Source organism: Prionailurus bengalensis, chromosome E1, assembly GCF_016509475.1.
Source record: "Prionailurus bengalensis isolate Pbe53 chromosome E1, Fcat_Pben_1.1_paternal_pri, whole genome shotgun sequence".
NCBI classification, from domain to species: Eukaryota; Metazoa; Chordata; class Mammalia; order Carnivora; family Felidae; genus Prionailurus; species Prionailurus bengalensis.
Window position 1 is genome coordinate 9994174 of NC_057347.1, and position 21293 is coordinate 10015466.

The 21293-nt window shown below is 41.6% G+C and overlaps 1 protein-coding gene across 3 annotated transcripts in view; it reads right to left on the reverse strand.

The window, feature by feature from the left end:
* Positions 1-21293, reverse strand: part of SPECC1 (sperm antigen with calponin homology and coiled-coil domains 1) — a 286429-nt gene that overhangs the window by 227790 nt on the left and 37346 nt on the right. The window lies entirely within an intron of this gene.

The window sequence follows — 21293 nt, forward strand, 5'->3', positions numbered from 1 at the left end:
TCCACGAATCCTGCTGCTACAGATGGCCCCGTGATGATGAGATTGCCCGTAACAACATGGAAGAAATTCTGTGGAGGTAAACCAGCAAAGTGTGTTATATCTACGCTCACCAAGAACTGCAGTCATCAGGGCCGGGTTGAGCTTAGTCACTGCTGGAGTTAGCTGGAGTTTAATTGCTATTATACCAGATAATAGGTGTGAAAAGCAGCCCCCTAGCTCTTTCTTGGCAGAGGAAGTTTTCAGAGCCTCGCTGAGGCTGAATGCCCCGGGGTGCACTGTAATGCCACACCCCCCATATGCAGACGTTGCCTTTCTAATGACAGATCACAGAAAGGAGCTGTGGTCAGGCAGTTTAGAGCTGGCCTTCCCCTGTAAGAGCTGTTATTACAACTGTGGCCCCGTGCCACTCTGGCAAACACTGCTGCCTTTGGTGGCCCTCCCTCTTTGCCCTAAAGAAATCAAGAGACAATGCATGGGACCTGCTCTCACTGAAGAATATCCATCCTCCTGGGGGTTGGGGGAATAAAGGTACCTAACTCATGGGGTTGGGGGCACCATGACCCAGACACAGGAGGTGGTAGTGGATGGGACTCTACAAGTGACGAAACTCCAACTCAGCCTCGCTCAAGCAAAATGGCAACTTACTGGCTTGACTAACTGGAAAGTCTAGGGATGAATTCAAGCTGGCTTCAAGCCAGGAGATCTGGAGGTTCAAATGTCATCGGGACTTTCTTTTCATCACCTTTCAGCTCAGCTTCCCTAGGTTCCATTCCTTCAAACAGCGGGGCTCTCAGGATGGGAAAGGCTTTCCTAGAGGCATTCCATGATAAAGATTCCAAGTCTTTATTTAGCATTCAAGACCTTGGGAGAGAGGCACTCCTCAGAAAGGAAACTTGACAACACTGTCCAGAAAGACCTGGGTGACTGACAGCCCCACGAGTTATAAGAAGAGCAGTTCCCAGGGGCGCCTGGGTGGCGCAGTCGGTTAAGCGTCCGACTTCAGCCAGGTCACGATCTCGCGGTCCGTGAGTTCGAGCCCCGCGTCGGGCTCTGGGCTGATGGCTCGGAGCCTGGAGCCTGTTTCCGATTCTGTGTCTCCCTCTCTCTCTGCCCTCCCCCGTTCATGCTCTGTCTCTCTCTGTCCCAAAAATAAATAAACGTTGAAAAAAAAAAAAAAAAAAAGGAGCAGTTCCCAAAAGCCAAAACACACACACACACACACAAAACAAACAAACAAACAAACAAAACCCAAAATGCTACACAGGCAAAAAGATACAAACTAGTGCCTTGGATTAAGCCATTCATGTGATTGTGTCTTACTTCCCCAATTTGATTGTAAATCTATTTATAGAAGGATGTACACAAAGTGTTAAGTGTGGTTATCTCTGATATTGTGGGTCATTTATTTTTTAAACTCACACTGTATCTTCCAAACTTTCTAAAAATAGGGGCGCCTGGGTAGTTCAGTCAGTTGGGCATCAGTTCAGCTCAGTCATGGTTTCACTGTGGGTTGGAGCCCCGCATCAGACTCTGTGCTGACAGCTCAGAGCCTGGAGCCTGCTTCAGATTCTGTGTCTCCTCTCTCTCTGCCCCTCCCCTGCTCACACTCTGTCTCTCTCTCTCAAAAATAAAAATAAAACCTTTAAAATTTTTTCATTTTCTAAAAATAATAAAAATTATTAAATTTTATAATAACACAATACATTTTAAGTTTATTTTTGAGAGAAGAGACAGAGCTTGAGTGGGGGAGGTACAGAGAGAGAAAGGGAGACACAGAATGTGAAACAGGCTCCAGGCTCCGAGCTGTCAGCACAGAGCCAGGCCTGGGGCTCAAACTCATGAACCACAAGATCATGACCTGAGCTGAAGTTGGATGTTTAACTAACTGAGCCATTCAAGTGCCCCAATAACACAATACATTTAAAGAAGTTACTGCATGCTAAACAAATCCTGCTTACAAGCAAAAATATATATAGAATATCTATGAATAAATCTGGTAAGAAAATTACAGTCACACCCCACCCAAATCTACAACATTTTACTGAACAACAGAAGAGAGGACTGGATGAAAAAATATACCATGATATTCCAATTAAATATTCATTCTCCACAAAATAATTGTATAAATGTATTATAGTTCCAATAAAAATTCTAATAGGGTTAAGAGGTGTGAAAAATGCTCTATATTTCTTTTTTTTTAACCTTCTTTATTTATTTTGAGAAAGAACATGTACAAATGGGGGAAGGGCAGAGGGAGGGAGAGAGAGAGAATCCTAAGCAGGGTCCACACTCACCACTAAGCCCATTGCAGAGCTCGATCCCACAACCATGAGATCGTGACTTCAGCCAAAATTGAGTCAGACACATAACCGACTGAGCCACCCTGGTGCCCCAAGAATTTTGATTAAAATAAAGATCGCATTACTAATCTGAGGATAAAGAATGGGTTGTTTTTAAAAATGGTATTGGGAAATTTGGTTAATCATTTGGGGGAAAAAAAAAGACTACTACCTCACACCGTATACCCAAATGAATTCTGATAAACATTTAAGTGGAGGAAAAAAAATAAAAAGAAGCATTATAAGAAGTAGAAGAGAGGAGACTGTATCTGAACCTGAACAAGGTGAGAAAGGCCTCTGAGCCCACACACAAAGGCAGAATACATAAAAAAGAAACAGATTTGACTTTGAAGATAAAAATCTTTGGGGCACCTGGGTGGCTCAGTCAGTAAAGCAACCTACTCTTGATTTAGGCTCAGGTCATGATCTCACGGTTCATGGGTTTGAGCCCCATGTCAGGCTCTGTGCTGACACTGGGAGCTTGCGTGAGATTCTTTCTCTCTTCCCCTTTCTCTGTTCCTCCCTAACTTGTGCTCTCTCTCCCTCCCTCTCAAAATAAACAAAAAAAATATTTTAAGGGATGCCTGGGTGGCTCAGTCAGTTGAGTGTCTGACTTTGGCTCAAGTCATTATCTCACAGTTTGTGGGTTCAAGCCCCACGTTGGGCTGTGTGCTGACAGCTCGGGGCCTGGACCCTGTGTCAGATTCTGTGTCTCCCTCTCTCTCTCTCTGCCCCTCCCCTGCTCACATTCTGTCTCTTTTTCTTTCTCTTTCAAAAATAAGTAAACATTAAAAATAATTAATTAGGGGAGCCTGGGTGGCTCAGTCGGTTGAGCGGCCGACTTCGGCTCAGGTCATGATTTGCGGTCTGTGAGTTCGAGCCCCGCGTCGGGCTCTGTTGACAGGCGGATTCTGTGTCTCCCTCTCTCTGCCCCTCCCCCGTTCATGCTCTGTCTCTTTCTGTCTCAAAAATAAATAAACGTTAAAAAAAAATTTTTTTTTTTGGGCGCCTGGGTGGCGCAGTCGGCTAAGCGTCCGACTTCAGCCAGGTCACGATCTCGCGGTCCGTGAGTTCGAGCCCCGCGTCAGGCTCTGGGCTGATGGCTCGGAGCCTGGAGCCTGTTTCCGATTCTGTGTCTCCCTCTCTCTCTGCCCCTCCCCCGTTCATGCTCTGTCTCTCTCTGTCCCAAAAATAAATAAAAACGTTAAAAAAAAATTTTTTTTAAATTTTTTAATTAAATAAATAAATAAATAAATAAATAAATAAATAAATAAAATTTAAAAAACCAACCTCTGTTAATAACAAAAATCCTGTAAATAAAACATAAATGCCAATGACAAGATGAGACAAACATCTCTGCATAACCTTTGGTTCAGTTATCCTATTTGTAGGAATGTATCCTAAGAAAATAATCATGAATATATACAAAACTGTATGCATGGCAATTATGAGTTTATCCTTGGTTATAACAATGACAACAAAGGAAATAATTAAAAGTCTAATTGATTAGATTATTGTAGGCAGATCCATGTAATTAAACATTATGCAGCCATTAAAAGTGATACTATATCTATGGGGCGCCTGGGTGGCTCAGTTGGTTAAGCATCTGGCTTCAGCTCAGGTCATGATCTTGCAGTTCATGAGTTTGAGCCCCCACGTTGGGCTCTGTGCTGACAGCTCAGAGCCTGGAGCCTGCTTTGGATTCTGTGTCTCCCTCTCTCTGCCCCTCTCCTGCTCATGCTCTGTCTCTTTCTCTAAAATAAATAAGCATTAAAAAATTTTTTTTTAAATATTCCTTATGATGTAAATGTAAAAATCCTTAATAAAATACCAACAAACCAAATCTAGCAACACATATAAGGACTATACACCATGATCAAGTGGGATTTATCCCAGGAATTCAAAGTTGGTCCAACATGTGACAACCAACCAATGTAATACACCATATTGATAAAATAAAGGACAAAACCACAGGATTGTGCACGAATAGGTGCAGAAAAAGCACTTGATAGAATCCAATACACTTTCATAATAAAAATACTTAACAAACTAGGAATAAAAAGGAAACTCCTCAACTTGACAAAGGCCAAACTACAAACATCACACTTAATGGTGTAAACCTAAAAACAAAACAAAACAACAAACAAAAAAAAATTGTGCAAACCTGAAATACTTCCTCTAAGATCAGAAACAAGATAAAGATGTCTCTGCTCTCACCACTTCTGGTCAACATTATAGCAGCAGAGTCTTTAGCCAGGGAAATTAGGCAATAAAAAGAAAGGCACCAGATCAGTAAGACAATTATAACTATATCTATTATCTCATGATCATATATGCAGAAAAATCTCAAAAAAAATCTACAACAAAACACAGCTAATAAACCTGTTCGGCAAAGTTGTAGGATTCAAGATCATTATACATAAGTCGTTTTCATTTCTATATACTTGCAGTGAACAATCCAAAATATTAAGAAAGCAATTCTATTTATAATAGTACCAAAAGGAATAAAATACTTAGAAATGTATTTAATAAGATATACGCAATAGTTGTACACTAAAAACTATGAAATATTGAAAAAAAATTAAAGAAGTCTTAAATGGACAGACATCTCATGTGCATGTATTATAAGATGGCAATACTCCTCGAATGGATCTACAGATTCAACACAATCCCTATGAAAATCCCAGCTGCTCTTTTTGCAGAAATTGATAAGCTAATTCTTTAACTCGTACGGAAATGCAAGGGACTTGGAATAATCAAAACAATCTTGAAAAGAACCAAGTTGGAAGACTCATACTTCCAAATTTTCAAACTTACTACAAACTATAGCAATCAACACTGTGTGGTATTGACACAAGGAGAGACATAAGCAGGTCAATAACACAGAACTGAGAGTCCATAAAGGAACCGATGCATTTATGGAAGTTGATTTTTGACAAGAACGCTGAGACCATTCAATTTGTCTTTTCAACAAATGATGCTGGGGCAACTGGATATCCATATACAGAAGAATGAAAGTAGATTCCTATCTCATACCACATACAAAAATTACCTCTAAAATGTAACAGGTAAAAATATAAAAATCTTAGAAGAAAACATTAAGTGTAAAACTTCATGACCCTGGATTGGCAATGTTTTCTCAGATATTAAACACAAGCAACAAACCAAAAAGTCTATAAATTAGACTTGATTAAAAAAAAAAAAACCTTTTGTGCTTCAGAGGGCAGTGAAAATATAACCCACATAGTGGAAGAAAATGTTTGCAAATCATATATCTGATAAGGATCTATTATCCAGAATATATAAAGAACTCTTACAACTCAATAATAAAAGGACAAATAACTAAAAATGAGCAAAGGATTCAGACAGACATTTCTCCAAAGAGAATATAAAATATACAAATGGTGGGGCACCCGGGTGGCTCAGTCAGTTAAGAGTCTGACTTCGGTTCAGGTCATGATCTTGTAGTTCATGGGTTCAAGCCCCATATCGGGCTCTGTGCTGACAGCTCTCTCTCAAAAATAAATAAACATTAAAATTTTTTTTTTTAAAAACCACACACTTGGGGCACCTGGGTGGCTCAGTCGGTTGAGCATCCGACTTCGGCTCAGGTCATGATCTCATGGTTCATGAGTTTGAGCCCTGTGTCGGACTCTGCTGACAGCTCAGAGCCTGAAGCCTGCTTCGGATTCTGTGTCTCCCTCTCTCTCTGCACCCACCCACTCATGCTCTCTCTCTCTCAAAAATAAATAAACGTTAAAATAAATAAATAAATAAATAAATAAATAAATAAATAAATATTAAAAAAATTTTTTAAATGGGGGTGCCTAGGTGGCTCAGTCAGTTAAGCGCCCAACTCTTAATTTTGGTTCACATCATGATCTCACAGTCTGTGGGATCGAGCCCTCTGTCAGGCTCTGCTCTGACAGTGTGCAACCCTCCTGGGGTTCTCTCTCCCCCTCTCTCACTGTCCCTCCCTCACTTATGCACATGCATGCTCTCTGCCTCTCAAAATAAATAAACTTTTTGAAAAATGACTGTTCTTGGCACTCCTGTTGAAGATCAGTAGGCTATATATGCATGAACTTAAACGTCTCAGGTCTCTGTTCTATTCTATTGGTTTATACATCTGTCTTTATGTCAGTACCATGCTGTTTTGATTACTGTAGCTTTCTTATATATATATATATATATATATATATATATATATATATTTAATTTTTTTTAATGTTTATTTACTTTTGAGAGGGAGGGGAGGGGCAGAAAGAGGGAGACACAGAATCCAAAGCAGGCTCCAGGCTCTGAGCTGTCAGCACAGAGCCCAACATGGGGCTCAAACTCATGAACCACAGGATCATGACCTGAGCCAAAGTCAGACATCTAACTGACTGAGCCACCCAGCTCACTCCCTGTTTTTGTATATTTTTAAACCAGGAAGTGTGATGTCCCCAGCTTTGTTCTTCTTTCTCTGGATTGATTTGGCTATTCGTGTTTTCTTTGCAGTTCCATATGAATTTCAGAATTGTTTTTTCTATTTCTACAACAAATACCATTGGGATTCTAATAGGGTTTGAACTGAATCTGTAATGGGGAAAGTACAGTTTCTTCAGTGAATGGTGTTGAAAAAACTAGATAGCCACATGCAAAAGAATGAAACTGAACCCTTGTACCATAGATAAAATCAACTCAAAATGAGTTAAAGAATTAAACATAAGACCTGAAACTCTAACACGCCTAGAAAAAACAAGGCAAAAAACCTTCATGACATTGGTCTTGGTAATGATTTCATCAATATGACACTAAAGCCACAAGCAACAAACACAAAAATAATCACAACCACATCAAACTAAAAAGGCTTCTGCACAGCAAAGGGAAATAATCAACAAAGTAAAAAGGCAACCTGTAGAATGGGAGAGAATATTTGCAAACCATAAATCTGATAAGGGGTTAATCTCCAAAATGGACAAGGAACTCCTACAACTCAATAGTGAAGAACAAAAACAGAAAACCTAATAACTGATTAAAAGATGGGCTAAGGACTTGAATAGACGTTTCTTCAAAGACGCACAAATAGCCAACAGATATGTAAGAAAACGATCAACATCACTAATCATCAGGGAAACGTAAATCCTAATCTCAATGAGATATCTCACTTCACACCTGCTGTGATGGCTATTATAAAAAACATAAAAGGCAAGTGTTGGTGAGGATGTGGAAAAGTTGGAACTCTTGTACATTACTGGTGAGAACACAAAAATGGTTTCTGCCGGTATGGAATAGTATATGGAGGTTCCTCAAAAATTAAAACTAGAACTACCATATGATCCAACAATTCCACGTCTGGGTATTTATCCAAAAGAACTGAAATCAGACTCTTTAAGACATATTAGTACTCTCATGTTCATTGTGGCACTATTCACAATAGCGAAGATGTGGAAACAACCTGAATGTCCATTGACAGATGAATGGATGAAGAAGATGTGAGATACACACACACAACACACACACACACACACACACACACACTGGAATCTTTAACTTTCAAAAGAAGGAAAGTCTGCAATATTTAACAAGCTGGATGAAACGTGAGGACATTCTGCTAAGTGAAATAAAGGAGTCACAGAAAGACAAAAACTGCATGATTCTCCTTACCTGAGGTGTCTAGAATAGTCAAATTCATAGAATCAAAGAGTGGAATGGTGGTTGCCAGGGGCCGGGGGAAAGGGGAAATGGGAAGTTACCAATCAATGAGCATAAAGTCTTAGCCAAGCAAGATGAATAAACTCTGGACGTCTGCTATACAATACTGTACCTATAGGCAACGACAATACTGTACACACTTAAAAATTTGCTAAGAGGTTAGATCTCATGTTAAATACCCTTATCACAATAAAATAAAATTCAAAAAATAAAATAAATTACAAAAAAGGGTTATCTCCGGTTCGTAGTATTAACTTCCATTATGCTTTAAAGATTTTTCTACACTGGTTGCAATGAACACATAACAGGTTTACAATTTAAAAAATACTATTTAGGGGCGGGCGCCTGGGTGGCTCAGTCAGTTAAGCATCCAACTTTGGCTCAGGTCACGATCTCACATTTCGTGGACTCGAGTTCCACATTGGGCTTTCCCTGTCAGCACAGAGCCCCCTTCAGATCCTCTGTTCACCCCCCCACACTGCTCTCTCAAAAATAAATAAACAAAAAATTAAAAATAAATAAGTAATATTATTTAGGCATAAGAACTATTATCTATCATGAGAGCATTAGACTCTATTTGTGACTGATGGCTTATATTGCAGAAACTAAGCTCATTTGACGCAAAGAAGATTTGTATGTGTGTGTGACCCAAAGACTTCCTTTTTGAGAGAGAGAGAGAGAAAGAGAGACACCTCGCGTGAGCAGGGGAGGGGGGCAGAGGGAGAGAGAATCCCAAGCAGGCTCCATGCTCTGCATGAAGCCCAATGCAGGGCTCGATCCCACGACCCTGGGATCACGACCTGAGCTGAAATCAAGAGTTGGACGCTCAAACCGACTGGGCCACCCAGGTGTTCTGAGACTTCCTTAATTGTAGAAATAATTAAACCCCGGATGAGACATCCTTTGCAAGGACTGAAATCTCTACTCCCGGACTGTCTAGGAAAGAACAGGGTCAGATGATGGGCTACAATGGCACGCTGAGGAGTTCATTTGCACAGAGGCTGGGCAGTGTCAGGGTGGTCTAGCTCCAAGAGCTGGACGGAGGAGTCCGGACCAATGCTGAAGGAAACCTCTGTGCAGGCTGAGCTCCTAAGTGCCTCTGTGGGAAACCCGCCAGCTCTCTACAGAACAGAATTTCCTAAACCTTAGCCAAAAATTGAAGCCTAAAAATGCGCTGTTTTGCTCTTGCAAAATAAATTTATCAACTCTAAAAATAACTAGGACAAAGCCAAAAGATGAAAGCGACTCTGAATGGGTTTCAAACAGATGTGTGACAAATTTTTGCAAAGACTGTCAGGAGTCAGACCCTCAGGACTCTTGCATTAGCCGGGAGGTACCCAAGAGAATCTGTTATTATTATTTTTTAATGTTTATTTATTTCTGAGAAAGAGAGAGAGCATGAATGAGGGAGGGGCAGAGAGAGAGAGGGACAGAGGATCCAAAGCGGGCTCTGTGCTGACAGCAGCAAACCCAACGCTGGGGCTCGGGTCCATGAACCATGAGCTCACGACCCGAGCCGAAGTCAGAGGCTCAACCGACTGAGCCACCCAGGTGCCCCCAAGAGAATCTGTTATGATGCAGGGTGAAAGGACATGCTCCCAGGGCAAAGGTGGTGAAGATCTTCATGGGTCTCTAAGCTTCAGCAGCAGCAGCAGGTCAGTGCTTATTACTGGAAAATGAGTATAAATAGCCAGTGTTTATCTGATGAGTCGGTAGATCGTAATGAACATGCTAGTCTACTAAATACAATCTGAAACGTGACATCTGCATGTAGTATAGAAATATATTGCACTTCTTTGTAAATATCTATAAAGCCTGACCATAAACACTCATTCTGACTAAGAGGAGCTTGACTTCTATGTTAACCTAACCATCTCTTTAGAGGACTTTTTAATTTCGTTCTAAAACATAGCATTTCACTGTGAGAAATTACACAGAGAGAAGTAATTACGGAGGGAGACACACTGCCCTGGGAAAGTGGTGGTTAGTGAAGTTGGCCTTCTTATGAGCCGCGAGGCAAGGTTCATCACATCCTTCCCAAGAGAACATAAAGGGGAGGCCCTTTCTGTAAACGCACAGTTGGGAACAAGAAGTTTGTTGGCTTACAAGTTACCATATGCTATGTTTTCTTTTTTTCATAGTTGTATGTTTTTTTGTGTATGTTTATTTACTGATTCCTTTTGAGAGAGAGAGAGAGGGCAAGAAGGAGAGGGGCAGAGAGAGAGAGGGAGAGAGAATCCCAAGCAGGCCCCACACTGTCAGCCTGGAGCCCCACACAGGGCTCAAACTCCCGAACTGAGAGATGACGACCCAAGCTGAAGTTGGACACTTAACCGACTGAGCCACCAGGTGCCCCTGATACATGTTTGTTTGTTTGTTTGTTTGTTTGTTTTGTTTTTAAAATTTTTTTTTTCAACGTTTATTTATTTTTGGGACAGAGAGAGACAGAGCATGGACAGGGGAGGGGCAGAGAGAGAGGGAGACACAGAATCGGAAACAGGCTCCAGGCTCCGAGCCATCCGCCCAGAGCCTGACACGGGGCTCGAACTCACGGACCGCGAGATCGTGACCTGGCTGAAGTCGGCCGCTTAACCGACTGCGCCACCCAGGCGCCCCTGTTTGTTTGTTTTTTAAGAAAAGCCCTGCTGTAGGGGTGCCTATAGTCAGTCGGTTATGCTTTGACTCTCGGTTTCGGCTCAGGTCGTGATCTCACGGTTCATGAGTTCCAGCCCTGAGCCTGCTTGGGATTCTCTCTCTCCTTCCCTCTCTCTCCACCCCTCCCCCGCTCACACTGGCTCTCTCTCTCTCCAAATGAACAAACTTAAATTAAAAAATAAATTAAAGAAAATCCTTTACAAACAAAACAAACGAAAAAAAACAACACCGCTGTAGCACCGGGTCGATTCACATGCCTGAATCCTGAGACCTCACATAGCCACGAGGTGAGTCTGGCTCCAGAGATGGACCTCCCCCCACACCCCCCATGGTCTTCCCTCCTCAGCACTGACCACCTTCTGCTTGTAGCGATACACCTGCCACCCACACTGCACTTCCCTCCTGGGCTGTGTGAAAATGCTGAGTGAGGCTATGCATATGTTTGAATTTGTTTAATTAGCCAGGAATAGGGAAGCAGCGACTCTTTTGGTTTCCAAGCAGATGTTAAACTAATTTTGGGAAAGAACAAGAGCCCCCGAGAGTCTGAAGAATGACTCAGCTTCAGTCCCTCACAAGTTCCGTGGCACCTGGGGACATGCCTCTCCGCGGACTCTCCTGCCATCAGGATTCCGAATCTGCAAGAGCCCTCCCAGACCTCCGGCTGCTCTTCCCCACTCGTCTCGCTACCACACTCCCTCCCAGCCTGGTCTGCTCCCCAGTCTCAGGTTCCCTTCCTCCCCTGCCAGACTCACATCGCCCCCACCCCCACCCATTCTGAACCCCAAGATCCTTCCCCCATGCTCCTCACCAGTCCCTGGATGCCTTTACTGCGGCCCTGCTCAGTCAGCCACCAGTCAGGGACTGCTATGTTCCCAGCCTGGGTCTCCCAAGGGAACTATAAAGACAGAACTCGCCCGAGGCCACGTGGCCCTTGGTATCTCCGAGCCACTGATGTGTTTCACTCTAACTGGCTTCTCGCGGAGCCTTCCAAAAAAGCATTTATTTTAAGAACATCTCGGTCAAGTTTAATTCAGAAAGGGAGGGTCATTAGCTTGACTGTGAGCACAGGTCAGGCACTATTCTCCAAGCCAGCCGTATCATTAACAAAGCTGATCTCTGATCTCCATCAGTCTGATTCCTGAACTATATTTGTGATGGCAGGGGTGGGGAAGAATGATGCCGACAATTCTTTTCCACACCCCCAGCGACACCCTTTGACCTCTGGTCCCACCTTCCTCTGTGTGCAGGAAGGGAAAACTAGATAGCCTTCCCTAAATCCACAGAAAGTGGAAGGAAGAAATGAATACAGTTAGAAGCAGCAGTTAATGAAACGAAAACATTTTTTAGAATGGTCTTGAAGATTAAAAAAAACTAAAAAACAAGAAAGAGGACGTAATTACATACATGGCTTTGTAAAACTAGGCGAAACAGATAATTTTCCAGGAAAACACAGATTACCGAAATTAACTCAAGAAGAAACAAACAGTCCCATAGAAAAAGGGCAAAGGGTAAGAAAAGGCAATTCACAAAAGGAAAAATACTGTAAACATGAAAAGATGCTTAGCCTACCTAGCATCCAACAAACACAAACTAAAGCAATAACATATTTTTAAAAGTCCATTGCATGGATGAATACATTTGCAAGGGATAAGAGTGTTAGCAAAAATGTAGGAGATACACACTTGCACACAGTTGTGTGTGTGGCTCCTTGGATGCAGCTGGGAGTAGAGATTGTAAAGAGGGACTTCTCATATTTTACTCTATTTCTATATTTGAGTTTTCATAAAAATATGTTTTTTGTATTATGCCTGAAATTTTATTTTTTTAATTAATTTATTTTTTAATGTTTGTTTATTTTTGAGAGAGAGAGGGAGAGCGAGCGAGTGGGGGAGGTACAGTGAGAGACCGGGACAGAGGATCCAAAGCGGGCTCTGTGCTGACAGAAAATGGTAATTTGAAATAAGGCCATAGGTTGTAAAATACTTTATGGATCTGAAACATAGTAAGTAAGAAAAGGAGAAAGAGAAAAATAAGCAGCAAAGTGCTACGATATAGAAAACCACACTGAGCCTGGATGGCTCAGTCGGTTGAACCTCCGACTTCGGCTCAGGTCATGATCTCCCAGTTCGTGAGTTCGAGCCCCACGTCGGGCTCTGTGCTGACAGCTCAGAGCCTGGAGCCTGCTCCGGACTCTGTGTCTCCCTCTCTCTCCGCCCCTCCCCAACTCACTCTCTGTGTCTCTGTGTCTCTCAAAAAATGAATAAACGTTAAAAAGAAAAAAAAAAAAAGACGAAAACCACACATGCGAAAAATATTAGCTCCCTCAGGGCAAAAACTCTGTTCCATTCACTGCATATCCCTCTGACACAGCATGCCCAGCACAGAACACTTAGTAAATGCTTGTTGAGTGAATAAAAGAAAAATGAGACTAAAGAATATCAAAATGTACTCTGGGAATTTCAAGTTTAAAAGAAACAAATGAAACAACTTTGTTCACATATATTTCAACAATTTGAAATGTAAAATTATTTTGGGGGTGCCTGGGTGGCTCAGTCGGTTGAGCATCCAACTTCGGCTCAGGTCATGATCTCGCGGTTCATGAGTTCGAGCCCCACATCGGGCTCTGTGCTGACAGCTCAGAGCCTGGAGCCTGCTTTGGATTCGGTGTCCCCCACTCTGTCTCTGCCCCACCCCTGCTTGTGCTCTGTCTCTCTCTGTCTTTCAAAAATGAATAAACATAAAAAAAATTTTTTAATTATTTTTGCTGAAATCTTGTTATACTCAATATAACCATTAAGTTGGGATTTATGCTTGTACTGGTCACTTTTCTGCAGCTGACCTTCAATTAAAAGAATGTGGGGGCGTCTGGGTGGCTCAGTCAATTAAGCTTCTGACTCTTGATTTCCGTTCAGATCATGATCTCAAGGTTTGTGAATTTGAGCCCTGAGTTGGGCTCTGTGCTGACAGCATGGAGCCTGCTTGGGATTCTCTCACTCTCTGCCTCTTTCCCACACGTATGCATATTCCCTCTCTCTCTCTCTCTCTCTCTCTCTCTCAAAAATAAATAAACTTTAAAAAAAGTAAGGTAAAAAACAAGGAATGTGCTTCATCTTGATTAGTCTGGTTACTGTATTTTCACGATGTTTTCGTAATATTCATGAGCTGGTATTTATATTTGTTAAAATTCACAGTTTTCACCTTTTTCTATTTTGTAGCATTATGTAAGTTCAGGAAAGTTAATAAAGCAAAGTGGCTCACTGAAATGTAAAAGTTGGGTTGAGAGTGATATAAACAGAACTCTTAACAATGATAAGGATCATGATCGAATGAACTCAAATGCAAGATAGAGAGATCTCTGCCCTCTGTGTCAAGTGGTATGCCACATAGGCTGTTAAAAAGGGGACGCGCAGGGGCACCCGAGTGGCTCAGTCGGCTGGGCATCTATCTGCCTCTTGGTTTAGGCTCAGGTCATGACCTCGTGGTTCCCACCTTGGGCTCTGTGTTGACAGTGCAAAGCCTGCTTGGGATTCTCTGTCTCCCTCTCTCTCTGCCCCTCCTGCTCTCTCTCGCTCAAAATAAATAAATAACCATTTTTAAAAAGGGAAGTGCAAATAAGAGGTGTAACGGCAAAGACTGAAAAATTGGAATTTATTGGGCCGTTCATCCATTTGCTCCTGAGGCTAGAGCACTTTATTGTTTCCGGGAAGCTGCTGGAACGGTAGCAGTAAACCATGTTGTGCCTTCCATGTCGCCATCGAAGTGCAATGGCCTCTTTGGTAAACCAACCAAGTTCTTCCTCAAGGGCAGAATAATGTATCTCAGTGCCAAACTGAATCATTCATCACCAAAGGAAAAGACCGAAACTACCAAGGCATCATTTAAAGTTGCACTCCTCAGACATAAAACACACGCAGACACACACTAAGGGAATGTTTTTGTTGTTGCTGCTGTTGTTTTAAGAACAGCCCCAAGGTTAATGATACATGTTTTGGTCAGAAAGAAAACAGAACAAGATATTAGCAAAATTCCTCTATCAAATAACACACTGGACACCAAGGAATACCAATGGCAGGCCATACGGAAGAGGAATTGTGAGCTTGAGTGAGATCATTGTGAGCCGGAGTGAGATCTGAGGCAGATAATTTCAATTTACCATTGACTGAAACCTCTGAGCAGGGTATGAATCAGTACCTTTCATGTCTGAGGCTCATGTTCGAGGGCTAAGGTCCTCGGTGGAGAAGGACCCAGGGACCTGCGCTGATGGAGGACCAGGTAGGAGTCCAGCCAGGAAGAAAAGGAGCTGTTACACACAGTGTAACTGAACACCAATCTACACCACTGCTCTTTTTCTCACAGGAGGGCTGCTGATCTGAATAATCTGATCTTCATTTAGTACTGAAAAAAGGGATAAACATTTTGAATCAAACTACAGCCATGGACAATCTGTCTTTTCAATGTGAGGTGGGGACGCTGAGTACCAGGGTTTGTTTTCTACTCGAATATACAGGCTGTTAAGGGGAAAGGCACTCACATGGGCATTAGAAATGAGGAACAATATAAAACTGTTTCGGGGCGCCTGGGTGGCGCAGTCGGTTAAGCATCCGACTTCAGCCAGGTCACGATCTCGCGGTCTGTGAGTTCGAGCCCCGCGTCAGGCTCTGGGCTGATGGCTCGGAGCCTGGAGCCTGTTTCCGATTCTGTGTCTCCCTCTCTCTCTGCCCCTCCCCCGTTCATGCTCTGTCTCTCTCTGTCCCAAAAATAAATAAACGTTGAAAAAAAAAATTTAAAAATAAAAAAATTTTAAAAATTAAAAAAAACAAAACAAAACTGTTTCTTCATGGCATTGAGAGTGCCGGTAAAGACCATTTCTGTGATCTCAAATGACTGGCTGACATCGTACGTGTCAGAAATCAATATTTAGAGCAGCCTGAATCTTCGCGGAAATGTCACGATTTCTTTTGAACGCTCAAATGTTAGGGTAACTTGATAGGATCAAACTGCAGTGCAAGTACCTAAGTCGCCATGAGTTTGACCTCCCCAGCAGTTGGCAGTTTTCATTACAAATTAAATGAATTTGGGGCACCTGGGTGGCTCAGTTGATTGAGCATCTGACTTCAGCTCAGGTTCGTGGGTTCCGGCCCCGCGTCGGGCTCTGTGCCGACAGCTCGGAGCCTGGAGCCTGCTTCGGATTCTAGGTCTCCCTCTCTCTCTGCCCCTCCCCCACTTGCTCTCCCTGTCTCTCTCAAAAATACATAAACATTAAAATAATTTTTTAAACACATTAAACGAAATTTTCGTATGTCGTTGTGTATTTGAAAATGACACTGAAATGTTGCAAAGCAATATAAACAAGCATTTTTGTGATGGCTGAACCCTCTCCTGCATGAGAGATAGGAGATAAAGCTGGAAAGCGAGATAGGGATCAGACCTCAAACAGCTTTGCCTGCACTGCTGAGGTGTTTGAACTTGGTAACCCCTAGTCTGTGAGGACAATTTAAGCAGAGACGCAAAACGATCAGAATGCCATTTTAGAATGACTGCTCTGACGGCAGTGTGGAGGACAAATACAAGGGAGGAGAGCCAGAAGCGAGGAACCTGTTAACAGGCAATTTTAACGGTTCAGACGAGAAATAACAAATCTAAGAGAGTGACAACAAAATTGAAAAGAGGCTGAATCAAAAGATACCTAAAAGGAAATAACAGGACTTGATGACCAGTCGGATTAGGATTCGGATTCAGGGGAGGAAGAGGGAGTTTCCTGGTTTGGGCACAACTTGCTGAGATTTACCATGTGTACTTCTTCTCTATCACTGCGTAACAAATTACCCACAGTTTAGCAGCTTAGAACAACCAATGTTTATTACCTCACAGTTTTTGTAGGTTAGGAATCTAGGAAGGGTTCAGCTGGGTTGTTCTAGTTCAAGGCCTCTCATGAGGTTGCAATCAAAATGTCAGCTGGGGCCATGTCACCCGAAGGCTTGACTGGGGCTGGAGTTCCAAAGAGTTCACTCACATGCTTAGCAAGTAAGTGCTGGTTGTTGGCAGGAGAGGTCAGTTCCTTTCCAAGTGAACCCCCCTATAGGGCTGCTTAAACATCCTTCTCACGGCACTTGGGTTCCCCCAGACCAAGTGATCCAAGAAACAGAGAGCAAGGAGGAAGCCACAATATCCCTAATAACCCTGAAGTCTCAGACCACCATTTCTGCCTTATTTCATTCATGAGAAGAAGGTCACTAAGCCTAGCCCACATTCAAGGATAGGGGAAGTAAGCTCTGCCTCTTGAAAGGAAAGGTATAAAGAATGAGTGGATATATTTTAAAATCATCACATCTCATAAGTGGACAATGTGTTCAATTCATGCTGAATTGGAAATGCTTAAGACATTCAGTGGAAGTGTCCAGCAAAGGGATGAACATACCCCTACAGAGTCATTGTTCAATTTAGCAAGAATAAAATATAGTGGCACCTTGGCGGCTCAGTCGGTTGAGTATCTGACTCTTGATTTTGGTTCAGATCATGATCCCAGGGTTGTGGGGTCTTCTGTGTTGGGCTCCATGCTGAGCATGGAGTCTGTTTAAGATTCTCTCCCCACCCCTCTCTCTCTCTCTCTCTCAAAAATAAAACTAAATAACTTTAAAAAAAATTTTAAAGAATAAAGTTTATAGAGTGACAGAGTTAGAGGGTCACAGAATTAAGGAGAAAATGAAAGATAAAGGAAGCAGGGTCAGCCTAAGTTCACCATGAAAGGAAGTCAACAGTTAGAGATCAGAGTAGGGGATTTTCGTGGGCAAAGGTGACAAAGGTCTTGGTAGAATCCCTTGTCCATTGACTTGGGCCAGAGGAAGGACCTCTTTACTTGAGAGAGAAAGAAAAGAGGAGAGAATGGGTGCTATCTAGTGTGCTCCTGTCTCCAGGGAAAATAGATAAGCAACACACCATATGTTAGAAATATAGATGTGACCCCTTGAGGAACGTATCTCAAATCAGTTTGTTATCCCAGCCTCCCTACCTTCTCGTGTTGTAGGAAGATCCCTGCTATGTCTCCCTGGCCTGTTGTAGGCTTGTCATTCTGACTTACCTGCTTTCCTCTTCCCGAACCCCTCATAAACCCTACTCCTCCTTGGGAATGGCATCTGATTGGGCTGCTTCTCAAACAAGTATGACTTCAGCTTGTCCTCAGAATCTCCCCTTTGAGAAGTACCCATCAGTAGCCCTGACGGACTTGGTATCTTGGAGCCCTGCCCTGCTCCCAGTCTGCGGCCTAGAAGGATCCCTGCCTGGATCCCTAGTGGTATGGATGAGATGTTAAAATGTCTCTGAATCATAGTCGGTCATATTCCTCAGTGTGGAACAGGTGAAACTGTGCTAGCGCTCGTGTTTCTGAACTGGAACTCCACTTTAGCATCTAGATTCTTTGACGTAGTGCCTTCCAGCTCTACTAAAATTTGTTTTAAGATGATGCTAAACACAAATGTAGTTCCTTTTCTGCTTTTAATGACCTCAGCAAAATTCGACCAACAATAGACGAACATTGAACCATGACAATTCATGGAAAGGAATGCGCAGATACCAGCAAGTCCCCATTTTAGCCATTACCATGGTGACAGCGTGGTATTAGACACGGATGGTAATAGACACGTGGTAAGAGACAACGGATGGCTATTTAAAGGGGCCGTTCTTCGAAACGCCTGATTAGGCCCAAGATATTAGAACTAATGAAATCATGGAGAAATTTCTTATTTTTGCGGTTTTTTTTTAAATTTTTTTTAACGTTTATTTATTTTTGAGACACAGAGAGACAGAGCATGAACGGGGGAGGGGCAGAGAGAGAGAGAGAGACACACAGAATCTGAAACAGGCTCCAGGCTCTGAGCTGTCAGCACAGAGCCCGACGCGGGGCTCGAACTCGCGGACCGCGAGATCATGACCTGAGCCGAAGTCGGACGCTTAACCGACTGAGCCACCCAGGCGCCCCATTTTTGCGGGTTTAACGAAGAAGGTGTTAAGCTAGTAATACCTTAGCTACTATTTTTTTTTTAATTTTTTTTTACGGTGTATTTATTTTTGAGACAGAGAGAGACAGAGCATGAACAGGGGAGGGTCAGAGAGAGAGGGAGACACAGAATCTGAAACAAGCTCCAGGCTCCGAGCTGTCAGCACAGAGCCCGACGTGGGGCTCGAACTCACGGACCGCGAGATCGTGACCTGAGCCTAAGTCGGACGCTCGACTGAGCCACCCAGGCGCCCCATTTAGCTACTATTTTTAAAGCCACGACTATAGGTCAAACACTTCTCTAGGATTTGTTGCTTCAGTTGTCACATTTGATTCTCAAAAAGCCACGGGAGGCCAGGTATTATTTTTTCTCCTCAGGGCAGCTGAGGAAACTAGGGATCGGAGAGGTCAGGTAATTTGGTCCGGCTCACACAACTGCCGTGTAGAAAACCTGAGATTTGCGTGGGATCTCACCTAAGTCCAGGCTTTTTCCATTATCCCACATCACCCCTCTAATAAATGGTAACAAGTTGTAAGTATGACGACATTGGCCTCTTACTGGATATTGCCCGCAAGGTCATTCACTATCATACCACCCTGCTTTATTTTCTCCATAGTAACTGATTACTACCTGGAATGTTATTATTTATTGCCTGTCTTCTCACTAGATCATAAACTCAATGAGAGCAGGTTCCTTGTCTCTTTCATTTCCCACTGGCCACCAGTACCTAGAATTTTATCTAGCATAGAGCAGGTAATCAGGAAGTGTTTGTTGAATTAAAAAAATGAATGAAAAAGTTCAAAGGAAGAAAAAGCACTAAAACAAATGCTTATATAAACATCATGTTTTTTTTAAAAAAAAAAGAATTTGACAAGTTTAAGGCAGAATTTAAATTATGATTGCTTTAAAGAAATGCCCAACTGCTTATTTGGGAAATACTGTGCTATATTTTCCCATGCACTATTTCAGTAAAGCAGTCAGCAAACCTATAAGATCATAATAACAATAACATTTCTATAATTCTGAAATTGTGCTTATAATGTTCCTCTTTACCAGCTCATGCATACATTAATCTAAAAATTAGTAGTAACTTTTTTTTTTCCTGAAGAATACCCACGGCCAGTTTAACTAAGGGAGGATAAAGCTTCCCATATGAGCTCGAGTTAGTGTCAACATATTCCAGAACAAAAAAAATCCTAATTTCCTCTGCCAATCCTGCAAATTTATTTCCTATATCACTGGGGGGCCAGAGTAAGAGAATGTAGAATGACCAACCAAAAGTCCTTACTTTTATCAGCAAAATCAACCCAAAGCACATAAATAAATGTGTGTCCTAACACTGAATTAGCAGAAGAATCACGTAAAACATCTTACTATGAAGATACTACTAAATTCATCAACATGATTTCTAAATTTTTAAAAGTTTGATACTAGTACATGAATAGACAAAGAGATCAACAGAATCGACAAACCACGAATTAGGCCCAACTACATATGATTTTAATTTAATATATGAATAAATATATTCACATATATTTAATGAATTTAATATATGAGAAAGGAATATATATATATATATATTTAATATATGATAAGGAATTTAATATATGATAAAACTGATATTCCACAGGAAAGGATGAATGTATTCAATAAACAGTATGAGACATTTGGACAGGCATCTGGAAAAAACAGAGTTGGACACCCTACTTTACTCTTTATACCAAAAATGATTCCAGAAATACCAAATATTTTAAAGAAAAAAACTAAAATAATTAGCAGAAGAAAATGCAAGAGAATCTTTAAAGTCATAATATGGAAGATCTTTTAATTTATAATATGAAAACTCAGAAGCTATTAAAAAACCAACTACATACAAGCCAAATACCTAAAACATGACAGAAACACAGTTAAACAAACACCACTGAATGAACTGAGAAAAAACCAGTTTACTCATATCCAGATAAAGAGTAAATTTTCCTATACACAAGGGTACCTTAAAACCCAAGAAGAAAACCACCAATAATCCAAAATAGAAATGTACAAAAGTAATGAACAGAGAGTTCACAGAAAATACAAATGGCACATCGACACATAAAATGCTCTATCTCACTTTTAATAAAAGAAATGCAAATTAAAACTATAAACATATTTTACCTATCAGCATGGCAAAATTTTGAAACGTTTGTTACACATCACTGTGTTGGTGACTGTGTGAGAAAATTAACACTTCCACTTTTAGTTAATAGGATGTGTATTGATAACATCTATGGAGGGCAATAGAGCAATATTCATGAAATTGACAAATGCATATGTCCTATGACAAGGCAATTCCACTCTAGAAATGTATTCTACAGATTTATTCTTTTTTGGGGCTGAGACTGGGGGAACAGGGAACAGAGGCAGAAAGGAGATGTCTTTTCACCTATATCTCCTTTTGAACATGTTGAATTTTATATACGGTTCTGTTACTTTTTCACAAAATGAAAATTTTAAGCTGTGTTCTTTTTTTTTTTTTTTAAGTCATGTTTATTTACTTTCCCCTTCGGTTAAAGCCAAAATAGAGAAGGAAATTAACCTATGAAGGAAGTAGAGAATGGCCTCACCC